This window comes from Episyrphus balteatus, chromosome 3, assembly GCF_945859705.1.
Source record: "Episyrphus balteatus chromosome 3, idEpiBalt1.1, whole genome shotgun sequence".
NCBI classification, from domain to species: Eukaryota; Metazoa; Arthropoda; class Insecta; order Diptera; family Syrphidae; genus Episyrphus; species Episyrphus balteatus.
The window spans coordinates 10,087,375-10,105,373 of NC_079136.1; the positions used below are offsets into that span (position 1 = coordinate 10,087,375).

At 31.6% G+C, this 17,999-nt stretch overlaps 1 protein-coding gene across 4 annotated transcripts in view; it reads right to left on the reverse strand.

Moving 5' to 3' along the window:
- LOC129913305 (tyrosine-protein phosphatase 99A) overlaps nucleotides 1-17,999 on the reverse strand; it is a 504,456-nt gene that overhangs the window by 211,694 nt on the left and 274,763 nt on the right. The window lies entirely within an intron of this gene.

A 17,999-nucleotide genomic window follows, 5' to 3' on the forward strand; every position in this document is an offset into this window, starting at 1 on the left:
TTGTTTTTCTAATATCTGGCTCAAGTTTCGAACTTTCTTTGGAACTCGTAAGTCGTTTTTTACTGCTTTGAAGAATTAATTTACAAAATACTTAAATTTTTCAAACTTTCTATATAAAAAGTTTGGAAAATTTGATTATTTTTATTAATTTAATCGAAATTGTATTTAATTTTTTCCAAACTTAAACTATACACAGTTTCTATAAGAAGTTTGGAAAATATAAGTAGGTATTTTGTACTTTAAGACAAATTTCGTGCGATAAAGAGTTGCCAACAATGTTTAAATGCAAATATAAACAGTTTTCAAAAATAGATTTACTAAAAATATTAAAAAAAAAAACACTTAAAGTAAAAGTTGATAATACAATTTGTAAGAAATGACAAAGTTTAGTCGATATTATACAAAAGTATACATTCTTTAATGTAGAAGAAGAGTTAAAAAAAAATTCAGAAAAAACTCTTGAAGGTTTTTGAATGAACAACAATAACTTGTGTGCGTTACCACCAAGTTCATAGGCTGGAATTATAGCTATATCACGGGGATCAACCCGATCAAATACATATATTTTATTTGTTTAGAAATTTACGTAATTTAATTAAATAAAATGCACGACTGGGGTCGCACGTACTTGCTCTTGTAGTTCAAAGTATGGTTATCTTAAATAGCTATTGGAAAATTAAAGATTTTGTTAAGTGTCGAGAAAAAAAAAATCAAAAAAAATTGCAAGTTAAAAAAATTAAAATTAAAATTTTTTTTCAAAAACTTAAAAAAAAAATTTTTTCAAAAACTTTTTTAATTTTTTTTTTTATTTTTGACACTTCAAAATTATGTCTGTAAATTTTGAATAAAATTAACTCATGTTTTGATGAAATATATGAACTTAAAAAATATGTTAATTTTTGAAAAACGGCAACGTCATATTTCCGTTCTCCGCATTTTTTGAGAAAAACTAAAAACGCAGTTTTGTAAGAATCAATGGGAGTATTACCTACACCAAATTTAATCAAAATCGTTAGAGCCGTTTTCGATAAATTTGCAATTCCTCGAAACACTAAAATTTTCTACGGGTTGAGAAGAAAAAGAACACTTTGCCCTATTTGTAACCTTGAAGAATGACAGGGAGCATATTTTCAAGGTCTCGTTGGTGCCGAGGAGTTATACAAAAAAACAACAAAAGCTACTGAGAAAAATATTACCTTAAATTATTAACATTAAAAAATCCGGTTAATTTTCAATCAACGAAGTCTTAAACTTTCATCAATTTTCAATTTCTTATGAATAATAATTAAAGATCATTATTATACACTGCGGTTCACTTGAATAAAGGCACTAATATTACAAGAGATAAAAGCGATTGGTACTGTGGTTTGGTAACTTAACAGATTTTCGGTTTTGGGTTTTCAAAGAGTAACTTATTACAAATAATATTGTAAAAACAAAAAACCAAAAACAGAAACCGTTTGGCTACTAGTTACGTTTTTTCGCATTTCCTGACAAAACACTGTTTTTTGTTTGGTTCACTAGAATAAAGGCAGGCTCTTAAATCTTGTAAAAACGATGAAAAAGCGTGGACAAAATTAGTTTTAGTATAGAAAAGTGCAACTTTGTAATAATTTGTGTATTTTAACGAAATCTTGCTAAGAGCTACCATTAGGTATTACAGAAAATGCAAAAATAGAAGCTAACATTAAAAATGCACTTCTACTATGCACAGTCGTGAATTGTGTTGGTAAATACGCTAAATTTGTATGAGAATATTTTGAAATTCAAATAAAAGTGGTGTTTATTTGATGTTAGTGTGATGGTCTGTACCTTCACTGAAGTTAAAAATGTGTACGATATTTAAAAAGCCTCAAAATGCAGAATAAGACCACTATTATGGTCAAATAAGGCAAAATAAAAAGTTCATTATTTACGGTTGCATTTGAAGAAAACAAAAATGGGGTGGTGAGTGGTTTTCTGGATGGAAAAGAAAGCATCTAAAATGTTCCACAACGATATTAGTCCTATTTCTTAGATTTAGAAAGGAGGTACATTTTTTGCATCACCAACAAAGGTCGCTAAAAATTGTATAATAGGAAACAATACTTTTTTATATGATATCAAAACGGCTCAAATGTTTTATACAACCGTACATTATGCCAATACTAATTTTTTGTTTAAAGAGGCAAAGTCAAATAAATTTATGACGATAGAGGAGACCGCCATTTTTTCAATATTTTGTGTGTTTTCCTTTTGTTGCAAAACTGCCTGTATTCTTTCGGTAACTTTATTTTAACCTGAATGAGTTGTTGTTCCGTGCTTGTAATGATTCAGCCACTCACCTCTAAGCTTTTCCACCAGTTGGTATAAGGTTTTCTGCAGCATTTCGGCAAGAACCCCCAAAGAGCGTTATTTGTGGAATTCATCCCTGGAAAATTACCCAGCCTGTTTATTCTTTAATTTTTCTTACTTGGGAAGTACGTGACACTCTAGCGTTATAGTAGAAAGCCGTAATAATATCACTGTGATAGTTCAAAAAACCGACAGAGGGCTCTCATGTCTATTAAAGATAATTCGAGTATGCTGAACACGATGGCGTTTTCAGTTTTTCTGGATTAGGTCAAATAAGAAAGATTTTTGCGTTTGAAATTTTGTTTGCACATGCCAAAAATGAGGGTATAAAACACCATATATTTTCCAATTTTTGATTTTGTATCGATGTAAAATGATGTAAAATCTATTTTTTGGAAGGATTATACGTAAAAGAAGTTATTTGAAAAAAAAATCTGTCGAATGACATTTTAAATCATTATTTTATGGCAAAAGACGTCGACTTTTTTTTCACTTTTTCTTAAATTTTTTAACTATAAAGGTACAAATTTATACGAACATTCAAAAATTTTTTTGTACACACCTTTTATGTGTTAGTACTCTGGAATATTATACATATGTAGATGTAGATATTTAATTACAAAATCAGGCATGGTATCAATATTTTTATTTAAATTTTTTTTAAGTTCAAAAACTATTTTTTTTCTTAAGGTTCATACCTTTGAGATTCACTCTTTGACAAAAAAATACTCTTGAATATCCAACTTTCATTATAAAAAAGAATAAGTTAAAAACTTTAACTATCTCACTGTTAAAAGTGCTTACTTTTACTTTTAACATAAACTGTAATGATTTGTTGAAAAATCACAAAAGTTGCCGTAACTTTTTCGGAGTTTCAAAAAAACTTGCTCATACTTTCAGACATGGCCGATCGTACCAAAAGCCCCTTTTTTCATATTGCAAGTTTTATTTTTTTTTGTCATACAACATTGTAAGAAAACGATTTTGCCCCCCACTTCCCCTACATATGTATTGCATTTAAACATTTTGTAATTTTTTTATTTTATAAACTAAAAATTTGAGAAAAAATATGGTTTTACTGCTACTTTTTCACTCTCAAGCCATATTCTATCCCGAAACACAAGATCAAATCGTTGCCACCGAGTGCTGCATTTTAATTTAAGTAAAACGAAAAATACCAGAAAATTTGAAGAAAAATCGACGTTTTTTTGCCATAAAATAATGATTTCAAATGACATTCGACAGATTTTTTTTCGATAACTTCTTTTACGAATAATACTTCTCAAAAAATAGATTCTCCGTCATTTTACATCGATAAAAAATTAAAAATTGGAAAATATATGGTGTTTTATATCCTCATTTTTGGCATGTGCAAACAAAATTTCAAACGCAAAAATCTTTCTTATTTGACCTAATCCAGAAAAACTGAGTACGCCATCGTGTTCAGCATACTCGAATTATATTTAGTAGACATGAGAGCCCTCTGTCGGAAAAATAAAGTTCCATTTTCGAACACAGTGTAATTACTGTACAGAAAAAATAAAATAAAATTAGTTTTTAGCGTAAAAAATTTGTGAAAATTTTCATCGGTCATAATCATGTGGCCACCTACTGTAGTTACATGGTTCGAAAATAATTGCAAATTTTGGCAAACAAATAACAGTGGAAGCTTTCGTTGTGGTTAACACTATGGGTTAACAAACGCCATGAGCATTCCATAGGGTAAATGCCCAAAATCACATCGCAATAGAAATAAAATTGATGCATATTGGATCAAGACGAAAGTTCACTGGACTAGCCTTCATATTCATCGAATGTAAATGTTATGGAAAACTATAATTTCTTACTTTTAAGATGTTACCAAGCATTTTATATGTTTTTTGGTGAACGGGCTTCAGGTCAAATGAAACCATTGTTCACCTGATGATGTCCATATAGGACGAAACGTTGTGACAAAAAGAAAATATTTGTTTCATTTGACCTCTGAAGCCCGTTCACCAAAAAACTTATATAAGTACCTACAAAAAGGTCACCAATATCAATAGACCAAGCATTTTATGTAATTTCTCCACTTTAGTTCGTGATTGTGCACTGTGAAAATTAATTTCCAGTGCAAACTTCGATTTTCTTCTTTTTCGTGGTTAATAATAAAAGCTCTTGGTCCATATTTGGTTAAAATGCAAAAATAATATCAATGCTTCACTTTTCTATACTAAAACCAGTTTGATCCACCGTTTTTCATCATTTTAACTCGATTTGATAGCTTGCCTTTATCCTAGTGAACCTCTGATGTGTTTTGTGAAAAGTTGCGAAAAAACGCAACTTGAAGCCACACGGTTTCTTTTTTTTGGCTTTTTGTTTTAGCAATATTGTTTGTTATAAATTGCTTTTTAAAATACCAAAACCTATAATTTGGTAAGTTACCTTACCAAAGCTCCAATTGCTTTTTTCTTTTCTAAAATAAGTGCCTTTATTCGTGCCTTTATTCCTTTCCAATGCCTTTCCAATTTTTTTACCACTCAATTTTTGAAATCCAGCTTAGTTTCTGACTTCCAATTTTTTAAATGATATTTTCCTAAAAACCCAAAAATCATTGTGTTAAAAAACGCATACCTAGTTTTAAAGTCTTTTTTATTTTTGCTGCGAAATTTTCGCATTTAAATCACAAAGTTTAAACATTATTTCGAGTTTGCAACAGTTTGTAATGGTTCAAAGTCAAAATTGCCCTTTAGCCTTAAACAACAACGACAACTACTGTCTCTCTATTTAACCGCCCATCCATCCATCTATCTATCTAAAAATCCAACTTAATGACCTAACTCAACTCGTGTCCTCATATATATTCCCATTATGAGATGTTTTACAGCTCCTGTAATGACATCCTTTTTGTTAAACAATTTAATTTAACATTACAAACTGCTAGTGAAAAGGGTCTCCTTTTGCAAAAAAAATACACAACCTAAAAAAATTAAAAAAATCCTCTGATTAGTTAGTGCAGTGTGCTGCACTCTACCCAGAGAGAGAGAAACATCAGAGTGCAAATAAACATGCATTTGGTCCGGTGAACATGTCCGCATTGGGAATATAGCAAAACATTGCAAAAAAAAACATTCTGAATGGCTTCATCCGCATGATGCTGTGCCAGCGGCACAGAGCAGAGCACACCAGCATTATAAAAAGGTCCTCTTGTTGATGAATATGTTTGTGTGCAGTGACGTTAACTAATACAGAGTGCTTAGTTACAAGGCTAATTTGTAGTAATTAATGTTCGCATGTGCGTTATGTGTGTTATGTTTGTTGTACATATGCGATTCTGTGTCACATTATGGTCCAGAGCAAAACAGAGTCCTGTCCTAATCGGTAAAATCCCTTAATTGTGAGTTACAAGGGAGATGAGATTGTGTAGTACCTACCAACCAGCTGCTAGCATAGAACTCGCGGAGGTCCAGTTTCGAGTCCAACGATGAGGAGCGAAGGAGAAGAAATAAATTCACTCGGATTGAATTTCTTGGACGATTCAGTGGAGCGTTTAAAAATTTAATTTGAAATTTCCTCCTAATTGGTGGACCTACCTAAACGAGTATTATTACCCCCCAAACAAAACTATGACCCAGATTACTGACAAAGCAGAACCAATCACATAAGCAAGTAGTTGATGTCTCAATAGAAAAGAGGTAGAAGGTAAGGCAAACGGACTTTGAAGTCCTACACACTCTGAATACTCGCACACATGTCAATAATATTGGAATGGAATGACTGTCTCAAAGCTTGAAACACACATAGCCAGCACCCTTTTCATTGCAACTATTATAGCCCCCTTTGGCTAAAACAGGGAGCCGGATGTAGATGAGGTAGGTTAAGGTATATGGTTTAAAGCATCATGTCTAAAGGGGGTTTATATTGTGCTTCTCATCTAGCAGAAAGCCTCTTCATCATCATGCATGATGTGTCCTAAATTAATGTTTTAATGAATCTCTGCGTATGCGTGGAGCATAATACCCATTACACACATAATATGGCTCCAAGGGATGGATGGTTATAGAGGATGGCAGAGAGTAGAATGAAGAATGAAATGGGTGCTAGCTATGGGTTGATTTTCTCTCAAATCCTTGTTGTTGATTACACCATTTTCTTGTATTGAATTTCTACGGAGCGTAACAATCGAACGCCCAGGCAACTGAATCAATTTATTGGTGTAGTACGATGATGATGAGAAATAATGCCGATCGCAATCATCTGTACAGGACCCTTGTCCCATCTCTCCGACTTTTCTTCATTCCCAATACACATACAATGAGAGACATACAACAACAATATCAATTTTTAATGAAGCACAAGGATATCATTAAAATTGTTGTTGTATATGTGTGTGTTTGTGACGAGGAAAGGAGTAGAAGAAATAAAAAAATATTGTGTTGCTTGGAATGAAAATGTAGATTATCTGCAAACTTAAGCGTGAAGTTGAAGGTCCACATGGTTATTTGGTTATAATAAAGAAATTAATTAATCACAATCAGCTGGGGTTTATACACACACATGAACATTTTTTCGGATCGAAAGGTCAGTTTTTGTGTTGTAGGTAGGTACTTTGCACATATTTATTTTTAATCAAAGGCGTTATTTTTTTTTCAGAAAGTCTCCCTCTGTGTACTTGGTTGTTGGGTATACGAAATAATAAAAATTGTTTTTACTTCTTGAATGTTTCTTGAATTATTATTGATGGATAATTATGAATTAACAATGATTCAATGTAATTAATATTTTTTTTTTCTTTTTAATTGCATTGTGAAATCATTGTGAATTGGTTTATTATTTCTTATACACGCAAATGTAATCTTATTAATTTGTTAAGATTTTGAAAAATAATTTATTTATTTTTTTTTTTTGAAGTTTCAGGTTGTTAAAGGTTATATATCAATCATAGTTTATTTAAATATTTAGATTTTCTTGGATGCGGACTGTTAAATTTACTTTTATTTGATACATCAATCTATGAGATAGAAAAAGAATAAACAAAGAAATAGCTTAAAATATAAAATTTAATTAAAATGGGTCACTGTGGTGTATGTGGAATATTTTTTTTTTCTTTTTGAAAAAAAATTATCATATAAAATTGTCTTTGTTTCAATAATGAATAAAACAATAGGCCTTTTATAAAGACTTTTTGGTATTTTGAATGCTTTTGTTGACCGGATTTCGCAATGAAAAGGCGCTCAGATCTCAAAATCATATGAATTTTTATTTTTTGGGCTATATAGTTTAATTCTAAATTTTAAATGCTGGCTCTTAGAGGTTATCAAATATATGGGAGATTGTTTTAAAAGTTGACCTAATACATATTTTTTTGTTTAAAGAATATTAGTTTACGAATTAAGTATTCAAAAATATTAGATTAATTTAGACTTGTGGAGATGTGCATAGAGGCAGTTATGTGATTATTTTTAATAATCAAGTTTGCTGTTCAGCTCTTTCGTTTTGGTTAAACCAATTTCATATTATGCTAATAAAATTGTAACTTGAAGGATGCATTATTATGTGCCAAAAACTGATATATTAATATTGGTTCTTGACCCCTCTTATTTGTTACGATTCTTAAGTGACAAAAGCAAAAACTCTGTTTCACACTTAATATTGTGTTTACATTACTTTACTTCACATTTTAATCCAACCCGAAAATAAATCTGCTGCTGCTTGGTATTATATTTAAAAACCAATACCAAACTTAAATTCTTATTTTTTCTTTATTTTTCTGTGTATTTAATTACTATCAAAGATTTACCATGTTATATAGTATGGAGAATTACAAAGTTCAATAATTTTTAGAAAATTTCGAGTTTTTGTAAATTTTTAAAAGAATACTCACTTTATATTAAGAAGAACTTTATAAAAAAAAATTTATATTTTTGATAAAATTATTCATACCAATTCAGATGCCATAATATTTTGAAATGCCTTTTAAGAATTCAAAAATATTTAAGATAAAATATAAAAAAAACCTGATTTTGGGTTACTTTGGTTTTTCCCTTCTTCCATTTCAGTTAGTTTTAGAACAATATTAAAATCGAACTTACCTGGAAAGAAAAAGAAATAAAGAATTTATTAATGATATTTGTTTTATTATAAAATGTTAATAAAATTATGGTTGAGCTTATTAAATTCAAACAAAAACGAAACACTTAAATAAATTGGTTTTAAAAAGTAAGCATAAGTAATGTTTTAACCCCTTTTAACCCCATATGACATTGCCAGGGGCGTACACTTCCTTGGGGCAAGCGGGGCGGCGCCCCGGGGCCCCCGACTGACCCCAGGGCCCCAACTGGAGACAATGCAGAGAAGAAAACTGTTAGCATACATTGAGCTACGAAGTAAATTAAAATGTATTTGAATCACTTCGGATACAAGGGAGACAAATTATATCATTCAGTGTAATGTATAATGCATTGGTAGCCACACAATCCATATTGAGAAAAAATTATAATTTTATCTTAGGGCCCCAAAAAATATGACTTAAAAATCTTTGCAACCTCAAATAATACATTAGGGGCCCCAAAAAAGCAAAAAACAACTTCAGGCCAGGGGCCCCAGAAGCCTTTACTTCGGGGCTGCAAAAAAAAATTAAATTAAAAAAAATTGTTTTTTTAAATTAAATTACATTTGTTGATGGATTACTAAATATTACTTTAGGAGCCCCAAAAAATATGACTTCGGGGCTCCAAAAATATTATATGAAGGGTCCCTAAAAATAATTTTTCAGGAACCCCGTTAGTTGAGAGTCAATCAAATATTAATTTTGGGGCCCCAAAATCTATTACTAAGGAGCCCAAAAATATTCATCAAATTTTCTGATGGCATGACAAATATTATTTCAGGATCCTCAAAAGATATTACTTCAGTGGTTCAAAACAATCAAATAGAAAATTAAATATCAATTCAGGGGTCCCAACATAAATACATCAGGGCCCAGAATAAAAACATTACGTTATTAGTGGCATTCCGAATATTACTTCAGAACAGAGGCCCCAATACCTATTAATTCTTGGTTCCAAAAAAATTATATTATATTTTAGGAGCCTCTAAGCACTTAATTTTGAGGCCCCAAAAATAATTTTTCAGGGGCCCCAAAACAAAATAAAATATGTCTGATGATGGCAAATCAAATACCTATGTATTTATTACTTCAGAGGCCTCAAGAACTATCAAACTTCAAAAATGTTTGTTTTAGGGGACTCTAAATATTTAATTTTTGGGGCCCAAAATTAATTTTTCAGGGGGCGCACAGTAAAAAAAAATTATGTTAGATGATGGAAAATCAAATATGTACGTGTACATATTACTTCAGAACAGAGGCCCCAAGAACTGTCAATTCTAAGCTAAAAAAAAATTTATTTTAGGGGTCTCGAAACATTTAATTTTGGGGGCCCCTAGTACATCTATTTACTACTTTTATGATAGAAATTTTAAGTAAGTATAGCAAAGTGCATTACGAACATATTAAAACATTAAAATAAACCTAAAAATAAATAAGCCACACAAAAAAAAATGTATTGAGTATACGTACTTTTGTTTTTGTATCTAAACGGCCCCCAAATATCAAAGGGCCCCCAAAATTTAGTCTTGCCCTGGGGCCCCGGCGACTCAACGTAAGCCACTGGACATTGCTGTTACAAACCAACAAAGACTGCACAAAAACTGTACAAACTATAATTTTTTTCTCTTGAAGCTTATAACATAATCTTTAAATATTGCTTTATAGTAATGTCCACCATATTTCTAATAAGTTGCACTTAATTATGAAAGTTTGGCTTTTTTGAAAATAGGAAAATTTGTGTAAAAACTACGAAACTCAGAAAAAATAGTTTTTCTGGATAAACGAACGGGTTTAATTTTTGTATTTTAGGAAAATGTCTAAAAACGTACATTTTAGTGCGCAGTAGGTACAATTAAATTATTCCTAAATATTTCTACTATAAGATTGAAAATAAAAAAGAAAACACATTTTTCAAAGGACACCTTAAACTTATTTATTTATATCACATCATTAGGCCTTTGCTTTTACAAAAAAAAACTTCCATTTTCAATTCAAAACTGCGCGAAACTACTCACTTGGGTGCATTTTTCTTAGATCTGACGTAAATCCACCCATGCCAATAAATAATGTAAGAAACATACATCTTTCCACCATCATCAGGATAGTAGTAAGTTGCTCTGGTCGTTATGTTCCTTTCAAGATTCATATCCAGTTAGTCAGCGCCAACGTGTAGGGATACGTTCTTTTCTTCTTTAAAGTATCCTTCCAACCTTCTGATAACACAGAAAAAAAAAACCAAGCCGAAGAAAAAAGAAGAATCAAGATTCCCCAAGTGAGTAGGTAGGTACACCGAACATATGTTTGCTTTGCTCTGGATTGTTTTTTTTTGTACCTTTTTTTTTTCATTCCTTATTATTTTCATTCCTGCCACTTTATATATACTCTGAGCCATCTTGATCTCATTCTTTATTCTACATTGATGTAGACTCGCTGTATACTCCCATCCATATTAAAGCGTAGGTACGAGAGGAGTAACTCGCACTCGTATATCGTGAATCCCTTCGAAATCCTGGATTGGGATTGGGATACGAACAGAATTTGATTTTCCCACGTGCCTACCAAAGATTCAACATCGGTCGACGCTAACTACGGCGGTGGTGATGGTGGCATGTAGGTAAAAATCCGTATCCTTCGAAACGATCTGACAAAAGGAGCTCCAAGAATTGAGCTGGAGGAACAGAAGCAGAAAAACGCAAAATAAATGGTTGGCAAAGGATAATAAATATTTGCGCGGAAGTCAGTCCTTATTGGACCCCTGTGAGATGTTCTTAGAATCTCTTACGATTTTTTTTTTCTTCATCTTCATATTTATCCTTCTGCACTTCTGCCATATCCATTGAATTATTTGCACTTGTATACCGCTGCCACCAATCTTCACCTCTCCCCTCTCAAAAAAAAAAGGAAGAAGATATATTCATATGCCTTTTGCCTTGCGTTTGTACAGAACACCAAGTCCATGTCGTCGTCATGGTCGTCCTTGGCGGCCATTGCATGTGTGTATGCGATGACATACGGCTTGCAAGTGCAGATGGCTCCCCCATATTCCACATCCTAAACTTTTCGTTGCATACAAAAAAGGGAAATTCTCCAATTTTGGAAAATACAGAGATTTATTGAAATGCACTTAGGAGCCGTTTTGAATGCTAAAGTAATTCCGGGCCAGAAGCGTATATATGTAGGGTGTACCCGTTTGAAAACGTCGATGATGATGACGTGGGTGGGAGCCAGGAGGAATGAATTTTTGTGTGCTGCCGAACAAATTGCACATAAAATGATAAAATATTGACGAATCCAGTCCGCGCGAGAAACGTGTATAAATTGCCACTTAAATTTATGTCCATTCTTGTGATCCCTGGCAGACCAAGTGCTGCCAATATATGCATGCAGGATGTGTATATTGCCAGGATATACTACAGAAGAGGATGCCTCATACCGAAAATTCCATTTACGAAATTCGTTGGGTTCTCAATCAACGACTGTCGGAAATGGAACCGCAGTTGTTGACATGCACCACAGTCCATGTGCCTGGCATATTGTATGTATGTATGTATGCCGCATGCTGCTGCAATGACTGTCAAAGGAAATTAGCGTACAAAATCGAAATCAGCAGCGCACTTTTGTGAAAATTTATTTTCCCAAAAGTTTTACGAGTGATAAATTGGTGTATTTTATCACTCTCTCACGGTCTGTCTATGAAATGGAAAGAGATATGACTGCAAAGATAAGTAGCACACATCACCAAATCGATTGGATTGCAGCTGATGCTGTATTTATGTATACATACGAACAAAAAAAAAGGAAAATGTTATTCAAATAATTTTAGAGAAATAAACATGTATACAATTAATAAATGTAAGTGTAAAATTTTAAGGATGTTTCTTTGAATTCAAACGGCAGGTTCTGAGAAATACCACAGTAATATAAATAAATTATTTTTGATTTAACGAAGGTTGACTTTTTCTAGTGAACCAAAAAAAATTATGGAATTTAAAATTTTCAGAATGTGGAAAAGAAAATCCTCCTGGAAATGTTTCTTTTCTTAATAATTTATGGATATTTTTCCAAATGATTTTATATTGCATTTTTGTTTGCTGTGACGAAAAATGCACGAAAACAAATATACCTAAATTTTGATCAAAAAGTTTCCCTGAATATTTTCGATATTTATTTTACTAGCCTTTAAACAAAATTTTGTGTTAAACACACCAAAAACGAATTATTACAAATTTCCGAAAATAATGGAAATTGATTTCTAATGAACTAAATAAAAACTATGTTGGGTAGCAGTTACAAAAATTTGTGAATTAAGAAGAATTTGTGGAAAAGACTGAAATTGAAATTGACAAAATATAACAAGTAAAGTCAGATTATTCAAAAACTCTACCTTAATTCAACATTAATTGAGAATTATTGGTAATCTTCTTCAAGAAGATGCTTTTATGTACTTCAATAAATTTGTTCAAAAGATCAAATATAATTCTTTCAAGACGAAATTGTTCAAGTTTTATTATCCATGCAAGAAAGACTTATGAAATAATATCGAGAAGGCTTTTTTGACTGATTTTATATATAGTCAGAAATCAGCTACCATTTTGAAGTTTTTGAAAATGCTCTATGATTCTTTCCAGTTGAAGTTGCGGCTGGAAAGGAGAAATTTAACACTAGATTAGAGAAAATTAGTTTCTCCACAGAAAAACATTTTGTATCAGTTTAAAATCAGCGAAAACTGCATTGAAAGATCTGATATCTTATTTTATCCTAACTTGAGCGCTAAATGCTTTTTGGATAAAATGCTACTTCCTTTAAACCAATATCACGATTTTCTTTCTTTTCTCCACAAATTTCTTCCATAGAATTCATCAAATCAGGAATCAGATCGATGCATGTAAGGATTAAAGCTTGGGCCATGTCTTTAAAGCCTGATTGCGTACTAGCAACTTTTGGTAACTTAGAGTCTTCATTTGATCGAAGAAGTTTTTTATCGCATAAGACTAACTAGATCCAGATATTGACCCCATTCTGGCTTGTTAGTAATGGTTGGGCAAAAAAAAAGGGATATCCGAGCCGACAGAAAACTCAATAGATATCATAAAAATGGGTCAAGTGAAAGAAAATTGTCTAATTTAAGGTTTGCTGATGAAAAACCTTATGTGAAACAAGTTAATCAAAATACGTGATATTTCTTGAAAAAGTGAAAAAGAGTTTTAATACAGTCAAATAAGGTGAAAAAAGGCGTAAATCTCGGAATGAATGCTAATAGAATTTTTTTTTGCTCAATACCTTCGTTTTGGCATTCTATAACATACCTCAAAAGTCTAGAAAAATCTCATGTCCGCAAGTCGCGATTTTCAAGGTCAAAGCGCGAAATAGGGTTTTCAAAATTAGCAAAAATAGACAATGGTATATGATACATGATTTCAAGGTATTTTTTAATGCTAATTCCAAAAAATCTAAAATCAAGGCAATCTGACGTTTCTGAAAAAAGTTATACCTGTTTTTCATCTGTCAACCCATATTATTATAACGCACTTGCTAACTTACTACCAAAAAACAATTAAAAGTAATGGTAGCGGAACCAAATTTTGCATGAAGGTTTTTATGTCCATTATCATTAAGAATCAAAACAATGCAATGCAAAAAACATTCATATCTATGACAAAATGGTAATTTTTGAAAAAGGGGGATATTTTGGGATATGCACTAAAAAACATCCTGGTACAATCTTGGAATTAGTGCTAATATGCTAATTTTTTGGTTTCTACCCAAGTAACAATTTTACTTGCATAAGGTCCATTTTTTTCGATTCCACAAGCTATAGTTTGCATATGGTTGACTTAACACTTGTTTATGCAAGGCAGCCATTTTGGAAGAAAAGAAGGCCTTTGTAAGACTTCTAAGAAAAGTTGTAAGTAAGCCTTGTGTACGCAAGTTAAAAAAGGTTTCTTTTAGACCTGCAGGGGCTATCACGAAGAAGCCTTGTATAATGAATTGAAAGTAAGCCTCTTTAAGATCTCTTTGAAGAGTTCAAGAGAAGGCATTAATATTTAAGTAAAGGAGACCTCTGTCAGACATTTTGAGAACGTAATTTTTGTTTTTTTTTTTTCGTCAAAAATTACTAAAATGGAAAATTCTTGGAAAAAATATAAAAGATCAGGAACTTATTATAGAGAAATACAAAAAAAGCGAGATGCTATTTTTGAAAAAGGTGTTGAGATTTCTAAAAGTCTTAAAGAAAAAGAAATATCTGCGGAAAACGTAAAAATTACTTTTCCACCTCCACGATTAACAACTGAGCCATGTGTTGACGATGAACGCATTGAATATGAAGGTATTTTTGTTAATATGTATCTATCTATTTTATCTTTGGTTAAATTACTTCTTTTAAGATCTGAATACGCAAAGCAGCACAGAAAACGAGTGGAGTATCGATGAGACACCTCATAAAAAAACATCTTATAGATCATATCTGCGGCAGTGGGCAATTTCTCATAGAGTTCCTCATACCGCTTTAAAAGATCTAATCAAAATACTGAACAAAAACATTCATGAAGAGTTGCCAGAAGACCCGCGGACATTATTGAGAACACCAGTTGATATAGTGTGCACGAAAATAGGTACAGATGGAATGTATTGGCACCATGGATTTGAAAAATGTATTCATTACATATTTCGTGACATTAATGAACCGAAATCCATTTCAATAAATATAAACATGGATGGACTTCCAGTCTTTAAAAGTTCAAAAATAGAATTTTGGCCAATCTTGTTTAACATCCATCAAATGCCACAGTTTCCACCAATGGTCATTGGAATATTTTGTGGAACATCTAAATGCACTGATCTTGAGCAGTTCCTATTACCATTTGTTAATGATATGAAAAATGCAATGGCAAATGGATTTCTAATAAACTCGCATCTAGTTACTGTAAAACTGCGGTGCATTATATGCGATTCACCAGCTAGAGCCTATATAAAAGGTAAGCGCTGAATTTATCCTACTTTATAGTTAAGTTCCATCAAAATTAAAAAGTTGCTATGGTACCTATGTATATGACAACTAATTTAATTTAACAAAAAAAGAATTTTTTTACTATAAACATTAATATCGAGTTATATGCTGTTTTCACTATGGTCCAAATGAGATATTTTCGCAAATTATCTCATTTTGAATGTCAAATCGTATAGAAAATTATATAATATAAAATTGGAACTGACCAAATTTGCGAAATTATCTCATTCAGGATAAAATGAAAACAGGCTATTATATTTAAACGAGTTTTGTACAGGTTTACAGTCTTATTTACTATAGAATATTAATTCAATGCATAAGGTTTTAAATGCTTACACAAGCCAAAAATTTAAGGCCATTTAAAGCAAGTTCGATTCCTTCTTGGAGCGTCGTATCATTAGTTTTTTTTATATTTTTGAGTACCTACCAAAACAAAATTTGAATAAATAATAGCACTTTATTTTTCAACCTTTGATAGGTATAGAAGTTTTTTTTTAAACTATCCAATAATATGACTGTTAATATTTTATAATAAATAATTTTAACACTATACATATACATAATCCATATATCTGCAAAAAGGAACATACAAAAAAGCATCCACTTTTGTATTCAAAGTAATATCTTTTTTTTATAATATGAGTCCTTGATTTGATATCGTAAGCGTATTCATAGACACTGTTTCAGTTGCATTAAGAAAAACTAAATTTTACCCCATTTCAATTACATTGGATGAACCCTTAGAGGATATAATATTATATCCTCTAAGAATGAACCCCAGGATAATTTCTCAAATGTAATTTTGAAATAATTTCCTATGCAATGTGAGATGTGATATTTAACTCATTTCTGTTATTGTGGAAATAGGCTATAAATTTGATTACTAATATTGAATTTTATTTTAAATTTATTATTTTTCTTATTGCAAGTGTTTTGTTCAAAAATCAATTTTTATGTATTTATGTCTTAATGTTAATATTTCAGGGTACTTGCTTACTTACGTATCTTACGTTTCATTTTTTGTAGGCGTAGCAAACTTCAACGCTCACCAAGGGTGTCAAAAATGCACGACGATCGGTGAATTCAGTCACATTAGCAGCACAAATGTTTTTCCTAGAACTGTATGCGAAAAACGAACGGATGAAAATTTCAGGAAGAAACTCTATGGAACACATCATAAATATGATTCTCCACTTTTGAAACTGAACATCGATATGGTAGAGCAATTTCCAGTAGGCGATTCATTACATCTTCTGCATTTAGGTATAATGAAGCGTCTACTGTTTGGTTGGCGGGACGGAACCTTTCGACTATCCAACACTAAGTGGCCGGCTCGCAAAACAATTGAGGTATCTGAATACTTACGTCAATGTAAAATGCCAGCTGAGTTTCATCGAACTGTCCGAGAACTAGATTGCCTGGCTCACTGGAAGGGTACAGAATACCGCACCTTTTTGTACTACATAGGCGTTGTTGTCCTTAAGGACCATTTGACTAACGAAGCATACGTGCATTTTCTTTTGCTTTTTTGTGCCGTCACAATATGTACTCACAAGGAGTATTTTCATTTGCTACCCACAGCACATGCAATGATTATCAAATTCATTGATGTATTTGCTGAAATTTATGGCGAACATCACCTTACGAGCAACGTACACAACTTGGTACATTTAGTCGAAGAAGTTGAGCGATTCGGAGAATTAGATTCATTCAGTACTTACCCTTTTGAAAACGCTCTAGGCAAAATAAAGCGATTACTCCGGAGTGGTCATCTTCCACTGCCTCAAGCAGCAAAAAGAATCATCGAAGACTTCAATTCTACATTTGATTCCATCAGCAGTGGTTCTGTTATCCAAACAAACGATTTTCCTTTACCAAGCAAGCCAAATAAAGGAGAGAATGTGCCAAGGTTTTTCCAGTCAACCAACAACGCTGAGTATTGTTATTTTTCAAAAATCCAACTCAAAGAGTTTTGTGTCGGCACTGACCAACAGAATTGCTGGTTACTGACAATCGATAACAAAATTGTATGTGTAACGAACATTATTAATTACAAAAACCAAAGTAAAATACAATTTTGTTGTTATGAAATTGCTAAAAAGACAAACTTTTTTATAATTCCCCTTGAATCGAGACATTTAAATATATTCTGTGCAGACCTCAATGCTCATTCAAACGAGAATCAACAAATAATTAATCTCAAAGATATAAAATCCAAATTAGTTCGATTGACTAATCAACAAACGCAAATATTTATTCCTTTATGCCATAGTCTTAGTTCTTAATCAAGCAATCACAATTCAATTAACTTTTCAATTAAAATTTTATTTAACAAAAGCACAAAAATATTTCATAAAGTAGAGGTATGTATGTATACTTATATTCAGAGAATTTATTATAAGGTATATACTATAAGTATACTAATAAAATAAAAATATATATATAAAAAAATATATACATATGTGTATGAAAAAAAAAAATAAAAAAAAGAAATTGATTTCAAGTCACATTGGTTGTTTGTTTACTTTTTGAATCAAAAAATAACAATTCAATTAACTTGCCAATTAA